Raw genomic sequence first — 14,286 nt, 5'->3', positions numbered from 1 at the left:
AATTCTTGGGATGTCACTTTTACGTTGGTACGCCAAAAAAAAAACCACGTCGAAACCATTATCAAATCAATTGCGTGCGATATTGACCTGCAGATAAGAGCACATACCCAAGCATAACCGTCATATAAATCACATTTTCGATAAAACGTCCTACTGCCGTCCGAATTGATACTCCAAATAGATTTGGAGAAAGAATTTCCATCAATTCGTCGATGCTGTGTGTCTGTATATTCGCGGCATCGGCCAGAGCTTATCGCAGACAACGATATCATCTCTCTTCCCCGGTTATCGATTCGCGGGAAAAGCCCAACACGGGCGCGAACGACCGTCTTTTATGCTTTGGGAAGTGTCGTCCAATCAGGAACTCCTCGAGGACGCCGTTCCTGATAAAGAGCGTGTATCTTTACGTCCGTATAAAGTAACGAGGAGGCGGCAAAGTCGTGAAGCCGCAAACTCGTTTACGTCGCAAACTCGTTTGGGGGGCTGCCAATGAAATAGGGATTACATCGAATGAAGACTCATCTGTGGTGGAAAATTATATCGCGTTGAATAGAGTTCCTGATCGTGTTAAGATACCGCCATGGCTGTTGTTTTTCAAACTGTTATTTATTTATGAAGTTATATCAAGTTATCTTTCAGATTTTGGCGATTAAATGCGGAAAGTGGAGGTACAAAAATATGAAACGTTAATTTGATATTTTTGTTATTTGAAGTAAATTTTTAAAATTTTATTAGAGATTGATTTACAGTCGAAATTATATGTAAATCAAACTTTAGGGGCAAAATGGTAATTTTTATTTTTATATTTTTATATATCGCCAAGACGTACAATATCCTGTCATTGTCACAAACTTATGCCATCTACGATTTTGGAACTGCGCGGCGATCGTATCAAAATCTTTTCGGAATTTATCATGAGACTTTTTCGCCGAGAAGGGGAAACGTGCGATATCTCAGGCGATTCGGATAGGACGCGCCGTTCGCGGCAGAGCCGAACGAATTTATCACCTGGCGAGAGATCCGAGAAACGAGACTTGCCGTAATCCGCGTTAAAGAGAAAGAGGTATCCGCATCCGCGCGTGTGAAGAAGCGCATCGAGGATGGTGGAAAGAGGAGGGCTGAAGGAGAGGATGAAGGACGGCGACTCAGGGATAAGGGAGGATCCGGGAGGAACAGCGGACGTGGCGTTGGAAGCGGCGGTCGCGTAAAGCATTGACAAAGGGAAACGGCGATATTTACAGGGGACGCGCTTGATACAAAGGCGGACTTGTATATGGTAATGGTTTTGGGTTTACGGGAGATTATGTATCTTCTCTTTCTCTCGTTCGTGGACATTTACGCGATGTTTAATGGACATCGCGAACTTCGGACTGCTCCGACGCGGACGTAATACAAATACACCGCGCGGATACTGCTGCGCTCGATATCGATTCTGTTACAAATCATTTTCAAATATGATTCATGACTCTATGTTTTTATCTACCTGTCTCTGCAGTATCTGGTTTTGTGAACGTAAATTAAATTATAGCGTAATAATGAACAGTTTTATATTTTTATTGGAGGGATTAAAATTCAGTTGTATGCAGTGAATAAAATTGTATTTTTAATTTATTACTAACATCTATATGTGTTGCTTCATTACTAATAATAATTATTAATATGGCGCTTATGACAATTAACATTTTACTGGAGGCTATTTTGACACGAATGACAACGTATCACACGTGGTTTGCAGTAGCTTACTCAACATATTGTGCAGACAGTAACTCGTGTAAATTATGATTTTGCTCATAAACTTGTTGTTGTTGTTGTTGTTGTGGTTCAAAACTGGTTTGGCAATCCTGCTTTTGTAAAACTAATTGCGTTACTCTTTGAAGTTCTAATGACAGAATGAGTTATCTCTCACCGTCTAAATGCATATAGAAAGTGTCGCAATGTTATGGAAAACTATTTTACATGCAACAAGATATTTTTCACGCATTTCACAAATATAAAATTACATTAAGATTATATTCGGCGATTATGTCGTTTAGTCCATGCTATGACCGCTATCGCCGCGATTTTCACTCCCAAGAGAAAACGATGAAAACAAATTCAAGTAATTCAACGGAGATCCTTCAAACTGTTCATTTATTCTCGTGTCCAGGTGTCGGAGCTATCTTTCTGCAAGCAACTTAAACCCAATAAGGCTATAAATCCATGAAGATCCACTACTGTCGCCGGCAGGATTTGACCACCTGCCTCGAGGGTGTATCCAGAGTTGTTTTATTTTAAATAAATAAGTACACCTGAGTGACCGGACAATTTTTATCAAGAATATCTCTTTTTGGATCCTTTTGCGGAAATCAAAAAGGATAAATGTGAAAAGCGATGAGTTTTCTCTTTACGTTTCCGCGTTTCTCTCTTTCGTCGGTAGTCACGCGATACCGTGCTACGTGACAAAGTCATTAATCCTGCCGACGGCGAGTGGAGATCTTTTGTCCTTCTGGACAACGTTTGCAAAAATAACGAATTTTTTCGTAGTGTGCTGGAACTTTTACGCATCCGCGTAGCAGTGAAATGTGTTTATAAAAACCGTCGCATTTTTGTACAGCTGGTATTGAAGAGCGTCGAGGCGATTGAGCCATATTTCTTGACTCTTTAAACGTGTTGCGAGGGTCAATAGTTCTACGTATACATCTGGGATATTTTCGCGTAGAATATAGAAGACGACAAGCCGGTGATAAATCGTTAACTTGAGGGTCTGCATTCATAGGACTTTTTTTCGAGAACAGTCTCAATTCTCAATTTTATCTCCGCTCTGCTATCATTGAACTTTGATAACGATTAAGTGTCAGCCGGATAATAGAAACTCGATAGCACTCCTTTTTTCTATATTGAAACGCGTTCAATTATTTTTCCAGACGAGTGCGACCAATCAACCAACTCCGTCGCCTGGTTCTTATTAGTTTTCTGCCCGTTTAACCTGTCGAGATTGATGCGTATTAACAACACCTCAAGGTAGCTTTTTCTTATCTACAGGAAGAAAGATGCTTAAGATACAACAATAAATAATTGTACTTTAGCAGTTACATTTTTTAAATCAAAAAGATGGAGGCCGTAAAATCAAATAAAAATATATCTAAACGTGAATAATGAATATTAAGCAGAAGTCATTGTTATCTTATTTTTATTTATCTAGTAATTTTTTTATTTTAAAAATTACTGAAATTGCACAGTTTTTAAGATACTTTTTATAAATCAATTTTCACTTTTTTTTATTTAAGCGTAGTATTTTTTCTTATTTGTGTTATCGTGAAGAGAAAATGGTCATAATAGTAAGTAAATAATTAGCCAACCTCTTGCATGCTGCCGAGGAAATTAATTGACAAGTTAGAGTTTCTGAAAACGAAAGAAGTGTTTTGTCGAGAAATTGTAAACTATTAGATAACGGAAGCGGGAAATCGCCTCTCGATTAAATTGAATTAAAAGGACCGGAAGTTATTAGCAGTACCGCAGATATTGCGAGATAGCTCTGCGATTTGGATATCGATAATAAGGGTTTCACTCTGAAGAAAAACCGGGGAAGAACTGGGAACGATACTGCCGAAAAGTTTGTTTCCATAGTGGCTTATCTGATGTCGACCAATAGGAAAGTCTGAAATGGGTCTGCAACGGAGTGACGTAAACTGCTTTCTCGAAAATCCTCGATCGTTCGACACCTGATTTCTTTCTTGTGATACCATAGTCTGCGTATCGCGTTTCCGATCACCCGTACTTTAAATCCTCGTATTTCCATGTGAACATCCTCGCCTGCTAGTACATAGATCTTTTAAAAAAGTAATCTGCACACGCGTTTAGACGCTATCTATTCAGACGTTAGCAACGTGACTGAAATCGATTGTGCGACTTGATTTCGCATACAAACTAATAATAAAATAAATGCCAATATTAACGACAAACGAGATTAAACACGTCGCATTTTATACGCCAAATATCCGTTTTATATTTGTTTCGGACTTTAACTGTAATGCTTATTAATTTGTATTGTATACTGAGGATGGCCTAATTAAAGGCCGAACCATCTATAATTTGATGTAGCGAAGATTTGTAATATAAGTATACGATTTTAGCACAAATTACGGATTGTTCATCTTTCTTGTGTGATTTTTCGATATTTTATCTTCCAGCCTCATTATTTATATAATATTAATTAATATTTTAAATAATAAAATTTTGGAAAGATAAATCTCTCTTTTCATATAAAAATACTTTATATCTATATATCGATTACAATGATGTAGTTCATGTATTAACGCATTGAGACAGATGATATTTTAATTTCCAGAATCTCATTCCGGACTTATCGACAAACGAACTTGCTCGCGTTTGCATAATCTGGAAAATCCGGAAGACGCAATCGTCTGTAGACTGATCGACTTCGCGAAGACGATACCCCGAGGGTGCAATTTCCTGGGGTTTATGCCATTCCCGAGCGACGCAGGTGCGCCGTATATTCATCCACGTGTAAAGATTACTTACGGATATTGGCACGCAACGAATGAAAATTATCGCTGGTCATTGCTGCTGCGTTTTACGTGAGTAAAAGTTCAAAAATGCAATTAAACCAAGAATGCAAAATTTACACGCCCAAATATTTGCAAAATTTACGCACTCAAATATTTCTCATTTAAATGTTTTAATAATGTTTTTATTTTTAATTGCAATTTTACAACGTGCAATTTTAATATAAAATCTAAAATTATATATTTTATTGCAATTTTAAATAGATATATTTTTTTATTTTTATTTATAACTTTAATATTACACTATAACTGATCAATTAACTCAATTAATAGTAAAGATCCTATTTTGCGCAAAACAATTGACGAGCTGCACAGCGCGTATAATCGCCACGTCCCCCCTTCCCCCTCTCCCCCTCCCCCCCACACACACACAGCTCTCTAAAACCGCCTAAGCGAGAGAGAATACGTAATTGCTGGTAATTACGAGGTGTTACCTATTTAGCTGCCCTTTCAAAATTGTGCATAATCGCTATGCATTCACTAGATTGTGGCTTTGAAAACGTAATTTCTCTTTAAAATTATGTATTTTATTCTTCAAACTAAAATGTGGCATCTCCCAAATTATTTATCACTTAAGCACTGCTTAGAAAATTTGTTGGTAGGAACAAACCAAAAATAGAATCAGAGTTTTCGAGGCCGCTTCTGATAAATTTATGAATACGTTTGCTTTTAGATAACAGTTGTGTAAATATATTCTTTACATTAATAAAAAGAATTGGACTTTGTTTTAAATTTGATTTGATATACAATAATGTATTAATATTGTTATGGAAAAAATATTTATTTGATAGCAAAAAATATTAAATCCATACATGCATTTAAATGAACTATTTATACATTTAAATAAACGGGAGAATTTAGTAAAAAGCACGACTGTCCACAGCAAAATGGACAACTTGATGTATCTTAAATATTGATTCATGTAATTATACATGAGTTAATTTATAGTGAAAAACATTTGCTCCTCAAAACATCTCTCATCAATTCATAAATCCGAGATTATCAATCAGAGTAGAATATACAGAGTAGGCACACAGAGTGAAACCGCTAGAAAAGTCAAACAATAGAGCGACAGAAATAGAACGCATAATTGTGTATTAGGAAACACTAGTAGTTTAGAGGTTTTTGCAAAATGACTGCTTCAATTGGTCTGCATCTCCGGGGATGGTCACGGCGGTGCAACGGCTCGACGTCACGATCGGCCCCTTTAACCCTCCTCCCTCCTGGAACGTTCTCTTCGTATGGTAACTACGGGTAGCAGCCGACCGCAATCTGCATTCCGCTACCTAATTGTCGTAACACGACGATGTATGTAGATGTATGTATACGTATAGCGCATACATCGGGAGCCACAGGACACCTTGCCGTATACACGGGATATATATGGGGTGTGCTCAGTATATGTGGCGAGCTGCAGCAAGTATTCCTCATAGAATACCAAATGCGGTTTCCTTTTTTCCAGAAAATGTTGATCGCACGTCTATTGTGCGGCAGATCGATATTCAAGTCCGATGTTATAGGCGGGTTATAAAAGCCGCGGTATTTATTCCATTCTCCGCAGACTTATGAATCCATAAAATTGCAAAATTTAAATATCTTAGAATAAAAATCGATAAATAAAAATTATTATGCAAAGTTTCCAAAAAGTGCAACACACACATAAGTGTAGAAGTTTGTTGGAAATATCACGATAGCGTTTTCGTGTAATTAAGATTTATTCCAAGGAAGCTCTCGGATCTTGAAAAATTACTTGTACAGAAATAATATTTCATCGCGATATAATTGTACCTTTGACCGTGCGATTCACAAGACTAGAATAATTCAGCCTGAAAATGGTGACCGGGATTTCGCAGCCTGTTGCAACGAATGAATCTACTGGCTGCCGGCAAGCAATTAACGAGGATTTCGTTAATTGCCCTCTTTATTGGGGCGTCTGCGCGCCACGAGAATGCGATTCGCCATCCGCAAGCGCAAGGATGTATCGCGCAAGTCGCGCGTGTTTCGGCGCATGCTGCAAACTGGCGCCTCTAAATCGTCGAGTCCGTCTCTAATACCGTAATGGATTCCAGCAAATTGATAGTTGCCGCTGTACAAATAGCAATATACCCGCGGGTTCTGCGAAACGGCGATGACCACCGGTCCAAGTGTCCGTATAGGCAGGCACGCAGAGAGTTAAAGGGGTTAAATTGATAGCAGGAAGGCGGCGGTGGCGGGAGCGGTCCCCAATTCAGAGTGGCGATGTTGCACAATATGTACTGAGCCCCGCGCCCTCGCGGCTTGATTGTTGTTTGAGCACTTTGGAAACCCTCGCCCTGCACCGCCAGAGCCGTGCAGCCCGTGTAATGAACAGTGCGCCGACCCTGAAATACACAGCAGGTTGCTGTTTTACGTGGCGTCTTAACACCTTTACGCGCGTCGTAACACACCCTCATCCCCGACCCGAGACCGAGCGTATCCAAGCGCGCACCCAACGCGTATTAGCTTCTTGGCGTTGGAATATCACAGAGATATTACATGCCGACGATATTGCCTACATCACTCAGCTTGACTTATGACGTCAGAAGCGGGGAAATACTCGCGAACGATTGCTGCAACTCACTTCCACGTAAACGACTTTTTGTCAGGAAAGCAGCTTTATCTGACAAAGCAGGCTTATGAAACGTGTCACAGACTCCGCTATCAGTCGACGCATCACGTCGAAACGTGGAAACTGTAATCTAGGCTTCCGTAGGATTTACAACGTTTTTTCACCTGCTACCACATTTAATCGTTCGTGTCCGCGTGATGAATAGCAGAGTTTGCGGAATATTTTCTAAACTTTCTTTATCAAACTAAAGCAATTTCGAAAAATTGCCGAATGAAAATCGCTCTGAAATAAACGTCAAATACTTGCAAGTTTTTTTTCGGTCAACAGCGCATTGTTCACTGCGTGTGAAATCACAGAGAATTATTACGCGCACCATTTTTTACGTAGATGATAAATAAGCTTTCACTCTAAACGCATCTCGAGATATTTCCGGTGGCAAGTACTATGCGGCGTTCTAAGTGTCCTCGAGAAATGATTAAATGCCGCGTTGTAAATCGTGGTCGCAATTTTTTACAGCCAACATGCACAGCCATAATTAATAGGAGATTTGCGGTCTCTAAGCACTATCCTAGCGGAGTTTATGTTTTGTACAGTTGCCCGAGTTTCGACTAATTAGATTTTAAATGCTTGAACCGACTAATTGGTTACGTTGCCTGTTACGGGGAAGAAGTAATCCCAGTTGCCTCCGCAACTTTATTAGTCTTTGTCGTTGCAACATTTGTCAGCAGTTAAAATTATTTTTTCGAAAACTTTCTTTTTATTTGATAATATTGCAATATACTTTGCCGGCTTACTTCAATATTTTACATTACACACTGCTCTTGCGGAATAACACTTTTTAATCAATTACAATTAATTTTCTTTCATTTGAAAGAAATATTCGAGATTACGCAACACTCTCTCTGGTTAATATCTTTTATATCCAAGAAATTCTGTTAATTGTACACTCGGCGAAAGTGAAAAGAAAAAGTATCGAGCAAGTTTTTGAGTAATTGTGGTTGCCGTAATTGCGGTGCTTACTAAATCGCTCCGTTAACCGATAAATACGTCGCGAAAGTTGAAGCATACTTCTCAAACACTTTGAAGAATTCAACGTCTCACCAATGTTGCCAATAAGACGCTCGAGGATGTCGCGCTATGTACGAGGTTAGGTTACCTCTACATAATATCAGAACGTGATCGGCGCAAAACACTGTTGCGAGGTTATTGCATGGTTTTCGAAAACTTTCTGCGGACTATCGACAATAGGTGTCGCATTTCCGGCACGAAGGCACGAGAAGCTCGCGGCGGATAATGAAGCTGTTCTTTGAGATCTTTGCACGTCGAACTGCTTCATACTGCCGAAGGGATAAGCGTCCCACTTGGGTTTTGGGAAAGGTCAGGGGATGCACGTTGCGGTGGACGACCAGGACACGGTAGCGCTACATTGGCTTTTACGGGTGAAGCTTACCATCATCGTAAAGCGCCGCCGCTCGACTATTCCCGCGTCCTTTCCTTCCTACTCCCGTCATTTCATCCCTGAATTCTCTTTCTCCATTCCACCAAGTTTCTCCGCTTCCCGCCGCTGATGATGATCTCGCGCCCTCCGCTGGACCGATCTCTGGCCTTCGTCTCGGCTGCACCCTTTTAAAGTGAATTCCAATACATTGGGATTCGAAAATAGTATGGACGCGAACCGACCAGGCGGAGCGAAATTTGAATGTCGTGCACGGAAATTGGCGAGGGGCGTTGAAGGGCGGGGAAGCTAAAATTGCTGAAATCTTACCAGCCAATGTCGTCCTCAGTCTCGCTCCTCATCACCCATTCTCTTTCGTATCGTTCGGCTTTTTCCATTTTTACGATGCTGTAAATGTATAATATCAGAGTCTCTTGCGCTTCTCTCCACGCGAGTGATCATTTTACTCGTATATTTTCTCTTCATCTTTCTATAATCTCTATTTGGCTATTCTACTGTATTGTAAGTTTTACTTGCCAGTGTCGTCGACGAATTGAAAATAATGCAGGTTAAAAATAATTCGATCGCGCGATTATAACTCTGTCACGATGGCCATTCTGACTCAAATATTTACTTTTTACGTAAAACGAGCGCGGAAGATTGAAATATGCGTTTTATCTTTTATTAATTAACAAATTTATTTGGAATTAATGTAACGTCATTGCGTAATCCGAGAGAAATAATATTACGGGTAATTTCTGCATCCAGACTCTTTAAATCTCTGTTGCACTTCGATCTCAGCAAATGTGTCAGGAAAAAAGAGTAGCAGAAACGAGAAATATAGTTTTATTTTATGCATGGTAAGATTTATCTCTGTGTTAAAAAGTGTTTCTCATGATTTTCTCAAGTTGATTCATAAATCCTTATTTGCGGAAGTTGTAGTCACGCTTAGTCTAGAAATGCATAGCTTCGTCTGCATTATTGTGGTACTGAAAAGATCGATTTTGAAGTTTTGTCGTATAATGGAGGTATTTATTCGGATTTATGTAGAATAAGAAATACACAGACGTAAATCATACGAAGCACACACATGAACTCAACGTTTTTCGTTTACTTAGTAATGAGATACGGCATAAGAAAGAATTCTTTCGTCAAATGACGATAAATAAACGTTTCAAATGGCTTTCCGCGCGAGTCTCTTAAACATATTTACAATACTCCTCTGTGTTTGAATATCTTTATCGCTTCTTCTACTTGACTCTGCACGCGCAGCGTTATCCCAGCATGCGACTACAGACGGATTTAATATTTTGCGCCGGCATAAATCTTCTTCTCAACGCGAAATAGAGAAAAATCCGGAAAAAGGGATTGCGAGAAATCGAATAAATGTCTCATGTTTATTAAACGCACGTTGCACATTGTGATTGTAAACAAAACAGCTCTCAGTATTATACTACGTCGCATTATTACTATGTTACGGCGGGATAAACCAACAATGTGACAAAAAAACATTCGCGCGTATGGAAATATACACTGAATGACAAGTTGAATCAACATCAAAATGGTACCAGCAAAACGTGTTGCAAGATGTTACGAGAGATATAATATAAATAGAGAGATATATAATTGTAAAATATTGGAATTGCATTGAATGTTATAACAAAGTGTTGCACACACATACAGAGTTGCACATATGATATCAGATAGAAATCTGATACAAGATAACAAAGATCTTGATTATAATATTTCTTCAAATAAGCCGCTCCGCCACACTATTGAGATGCAGTATGGAGGATAAGAGTTCTCCGAGAGAAAAGTGCGAGTTCACGCTGAAAATGTATAGAAGAGAAACTTTAGTTCGGTTCCTTCGGGTCATATAAAACTTAGCTCAACCACGCCCTTGAGTCTTTCGAGATATAAATATCGCACGGCGCGGGAAGGACGCGAAGTTTTGATTGTTCGAAAGTAGTGATTTTGAAACTCGCGGCACTATATTTCGTCTGAGGTATTTCACTTCGTCCGTAATTTTTGAAGAGCATTCTTTGGAAGCCGCATGTGCACGGAGTGCCATATGTATGTTTTACTGTAACAAAAGTTCTCCCATTTTGGCGCAGCGCTTTTCACTCATATGTATTATAAACCCATTTATTCAATAAATAAGCTCGACGTTGCGCGGTCCGCACTTGAAAATGTTTAAATGCCGGCTGACGCATATTTATTTTGTTTGCTTCTCACTTTTAAATAGTTGACAAAATGTATTAAATGCAATCGTTTCATTCTCGTTATTTTTCTGGATTTATTTTATTCTCATTTGGAGAGTCTCGCCGTATCTCGCGAAATTTTGAATAATGATTCAAATATACTCCAGTTTTGCAGATAATTTTATATTTCGACTGCAACAAATTCGGCTTTATTTCGTCCTTTCAAAAAGACATAATTGGTTAGTCGATAAAAGCAGATTTTTTTTCTCCCGCGATTCTTCGGTACGAAATCTTGTAAACCCATCTCTTTCATTTCTGCCTGTCGCCGAGGTGCAATACGGCACGTCGCTGAAAAATGCAGCATGGCGCAGATCGAAAGTGTCGCCTTGAGCGAAACTTACTCTCCGTTACGAGACTTAAGGTATCCAAAGTCCGCTCAGGGGGATGAGCCGCGAAGCTCAAGGCTACCGAGTTACCTGTCGGTATAAATCCCGGCACGTTAGGAGACACAGTAACTTCCGGTTCCAGGCTGGCGCTCCCGCAAAGCAATTTGGACCGGTCTACCATGCATAAGTGATCCAACGATCCGCGAACAGTACACAAACTTGTCACTTATTCCGTAACTATGCTGTCAGGGACCTTGGGTGCGATTCCTCTTCGTGTACCACGTGCGCGCGCGCGCGCGCGCGCGAGCGAGCGCTTCCCCCCTTTTCCTTCCAGCCTCGTCCTCTTTTCCGTCCCCTCTTTCGTCTTCGCGAAGCGAAGAGATGTATCCCGCAGTTACACTACCGCCTCTAAATCCTTCCGAGTGAGCGGTGCCACCGTGAAGAACATACAGAACCAACTTTGCCCCCGTCCACGATGCGGCGCGTTCGCTAAAGGGGATGAAAGCGGTATCTATATACGTACAGTCGGCAGGCAACTCTCGGCGCGGCTTTCGAGATTTATTTATCGCGCCGCACGGAGAAGACCCGTGTCCCCTTCGACTATTCCTTATAGACTGTACCGAGAACTTGTTCCTTGACTCGTGTGAGACATAGAAATAAGGGGACGGCTGTGACGAATTATCTTAATGATCGTTTTCGAACATCTGATCTTCGTTTAATCTCTGAAGCGTTATTCGAGAGCTAGAAGTGGCTGAGACACTCTAGTTTTGCGGTGAGCCGGCTTAACGGAATTGCTCTTTATTAGATTCCGTGGGATTAATCCCGATCAACGATTGAAACATCAATTTAGTTTTCAGTAATTGCTCTTGGAAATTTTAGTGAGCCTTTCTTAGCAAGACAAATGTGTAATTGTTTGATATATAATCAGAAATTAAACTTCCATTAACTTTTCTTTAAAATTTATATCGCAAAATAATTATACGATGAAAGAAATGTTCCAATATCTATCGATTATTGTTGATTAATTTATTTGTAGTTCGCTATTAGCAATACATTTGTAAAAATATTTCTAATCTTTCTGATATAAGTATCTTCCAATAATCAAGGAACGTAATGGAATTTTCTAAATGCATTTTCAGACATTTAATTGCTGGTAAATGTGACATTATACAAATTTGTCGACTCTTCGAGTCGGTTGGGTCCGGACTCGACGAGCGTTGAAATCGGCGAAATGCACTCCTTTTTTTATTCCTTAAGAAAACTACTATAAATTACAAACGGCGTCCGTCTAGAGACGCGAGAAGCAGGATATTCTTCCTTTTTCTCAAAGTCTCCGAGCGAGAGATCGGGGAGTACAATACGTATGAGCCTGGTATAATACATCGAATCGGGACGAAATGCCTTTTCACAAGTTCTTTTGAGCTTTCAAAGCTCGGAACAATATCTGACTTGAGATTGGGGTCGCGGGAAGTCCCTCGGGTAAGAAGTGTTATCTACGTTTCCCCAAGCCCGAAACGAGACCCCCACCGACCACCATTCAGACTACCTTCAACCCCTTTTTGCAGACCAAGCACTCACTCCCCATTTTAATCACTACTTCTGATAGCCTGCTCGATTGGATCAGGGACTTCCGGGTAAGAGGTGTGCACTATCAATTTTTATTCGATATGTATTATTACATTTTAAACTCAAGTTTTTAAATATTTTTTCAATTAATATTACATCGATTGCAAATATATTATTTTGTTATACGTTTGATCACGCCTTTTTAGGTACGCGTAACTTTTTTTAAAGAGACAACTCATCGTTATCTTCGTGTATTGATTAACGCGTGTGCTGTTGCAAATGGAGCCATTTGCGATACACAACGGCTTTGATATGAGATAAAGAACGGTCTTTGACGCAGAACTTAATTATAGTTACGTACTTTGAACAATAGGTTTATTATGCAGTTATACAACTGTTATATTTCTCTTCGGTGAACATTCAGCGCGTAACAGCATAGCAATGCACGCAGTTACAGTAAGACGCTTCTTAGTCCGCGAAACGCTGTGCTTATTGCTTCATCTATGCAGAAGTTAGAACAATGGGGCAAGTTGCGAATTACGCTGGCTCTATTATACTCCAATTCATTGTTCCGATATAAAAACGCGTCGGATAAATATTTCGTGCCGAAGAAATCATAATGCAATCACAATATAAAGGTCCGAGCGTATGATCGCACGTGAAAGCTTTTACGTTGTTTATTCATAATATTTTGCTTCTTTTACTATATATTCGCCTAAAAGCTTTTTGCAAAATTTGATATGTGTTTATAAAAATAATAATCAAGGCAATAATAAAATTATTTTGTTTATCTCGCTTTTTTGTTTAAATTATACAACATAATAGACATACACACACGCATATAATATTTTTCTCATTTGCAAATGTTAAAAAAGCGACGTATCAAAAGAATTCGTATTAATTTTAATGTTATGAAAAGACTCTTAGTGATGGGAATACATTTTCGGTTGAATCATATATTATATAATTTTGTATGTAATTATGTGCGTAAAAACAAATAATTTTAAAACTGATTTAAGTATTTATTTTATAATATTTATTTTAATGTGCAACATTTTACTGTAGTGAGTAGGAGACAGTATTTATATTTTAGTTTTACATTAGCATGCTGAAAAACACTTAATATTTTTATACAATTTACGGGAATATTTTTATCTTCGGCTAGCCATGTCGAATTTATTACAAGCAAGTTAGACGGCAATTAACACGATTAAAAGTTTGTCATCTGCGCCAAGGGCGCAGCTATCCACGAAAGTGTTCCATAATGCAGGCTCGAGTTGTGAAAAGACCATATTCTCGGCTCGCCATTAAGCTCTCGATCGTTTGAGTGCTAATTATTCGCGCGGGTCTAATGATGCCAATTAAAATCTCCTACGATCGGTCTCTCCCGTCGGGGATTTCATCTTACCGACTTTCTTCGTTTGACGCTCTCTTCCTCTGCTTTATTTCCCTTGTCTACATGGTCCCCGGCTGTTCACTCTCGCGTATGAATTAAAAATTAAATCTGTTTTATACATTGATCAAAATAAAATACACATCGTCGCGC

The 14,286-nt window shown here is 39.3% G+C and overlaps 1 protein-coding gene across 2 annotated transcripts in view; it reads left to right on the top strand.

The window, feature by feature from the left end:
- The window catches only part of LOC105675915 (immunoglobulin superfamily DCC subclass member 4-like), a 339,899-nt gene that overhangs the window by 79,734 nt on the left and 245,879 nt on the right, over positions 1–14,286 (top strand). Inside the window, exon 4 of one of the 2 annotated variants that reach the window (XM_067351466.1) lies at positions 4,328–4,577. The gene's annotated coding sequence lies outside the window, so the exon portion shown is untranslated. Of the gene's footprint in view, positions 1–4,283; positions 4,578–14,286 lie in introns of those variants that run through there. The other variant, XM_067351467.1, reaches the window with a different exon arrangement.

The sequence above is a fragment of the Linepithema humile genome, chromosome 3, assembly GCF_040581485.1.
Source record: "Linepithema humile isolate Giens D197 chromosome 3, Lhum_UNIL_v1.0, whole genome shotgun sequence".
NCBI classification, from domain to species: domain Eukaryota; kingdom Metazoa; phylum Arthropoda; class Insecta; order Hymenoptera; family Formicidae; genus Linepithema; species Linepithema humile.
The sequence above is the reverse complement of the archived record's forward strand: the minus strand, read 5'-3'. Positions and strand labels throughout refer to the sequence as shown.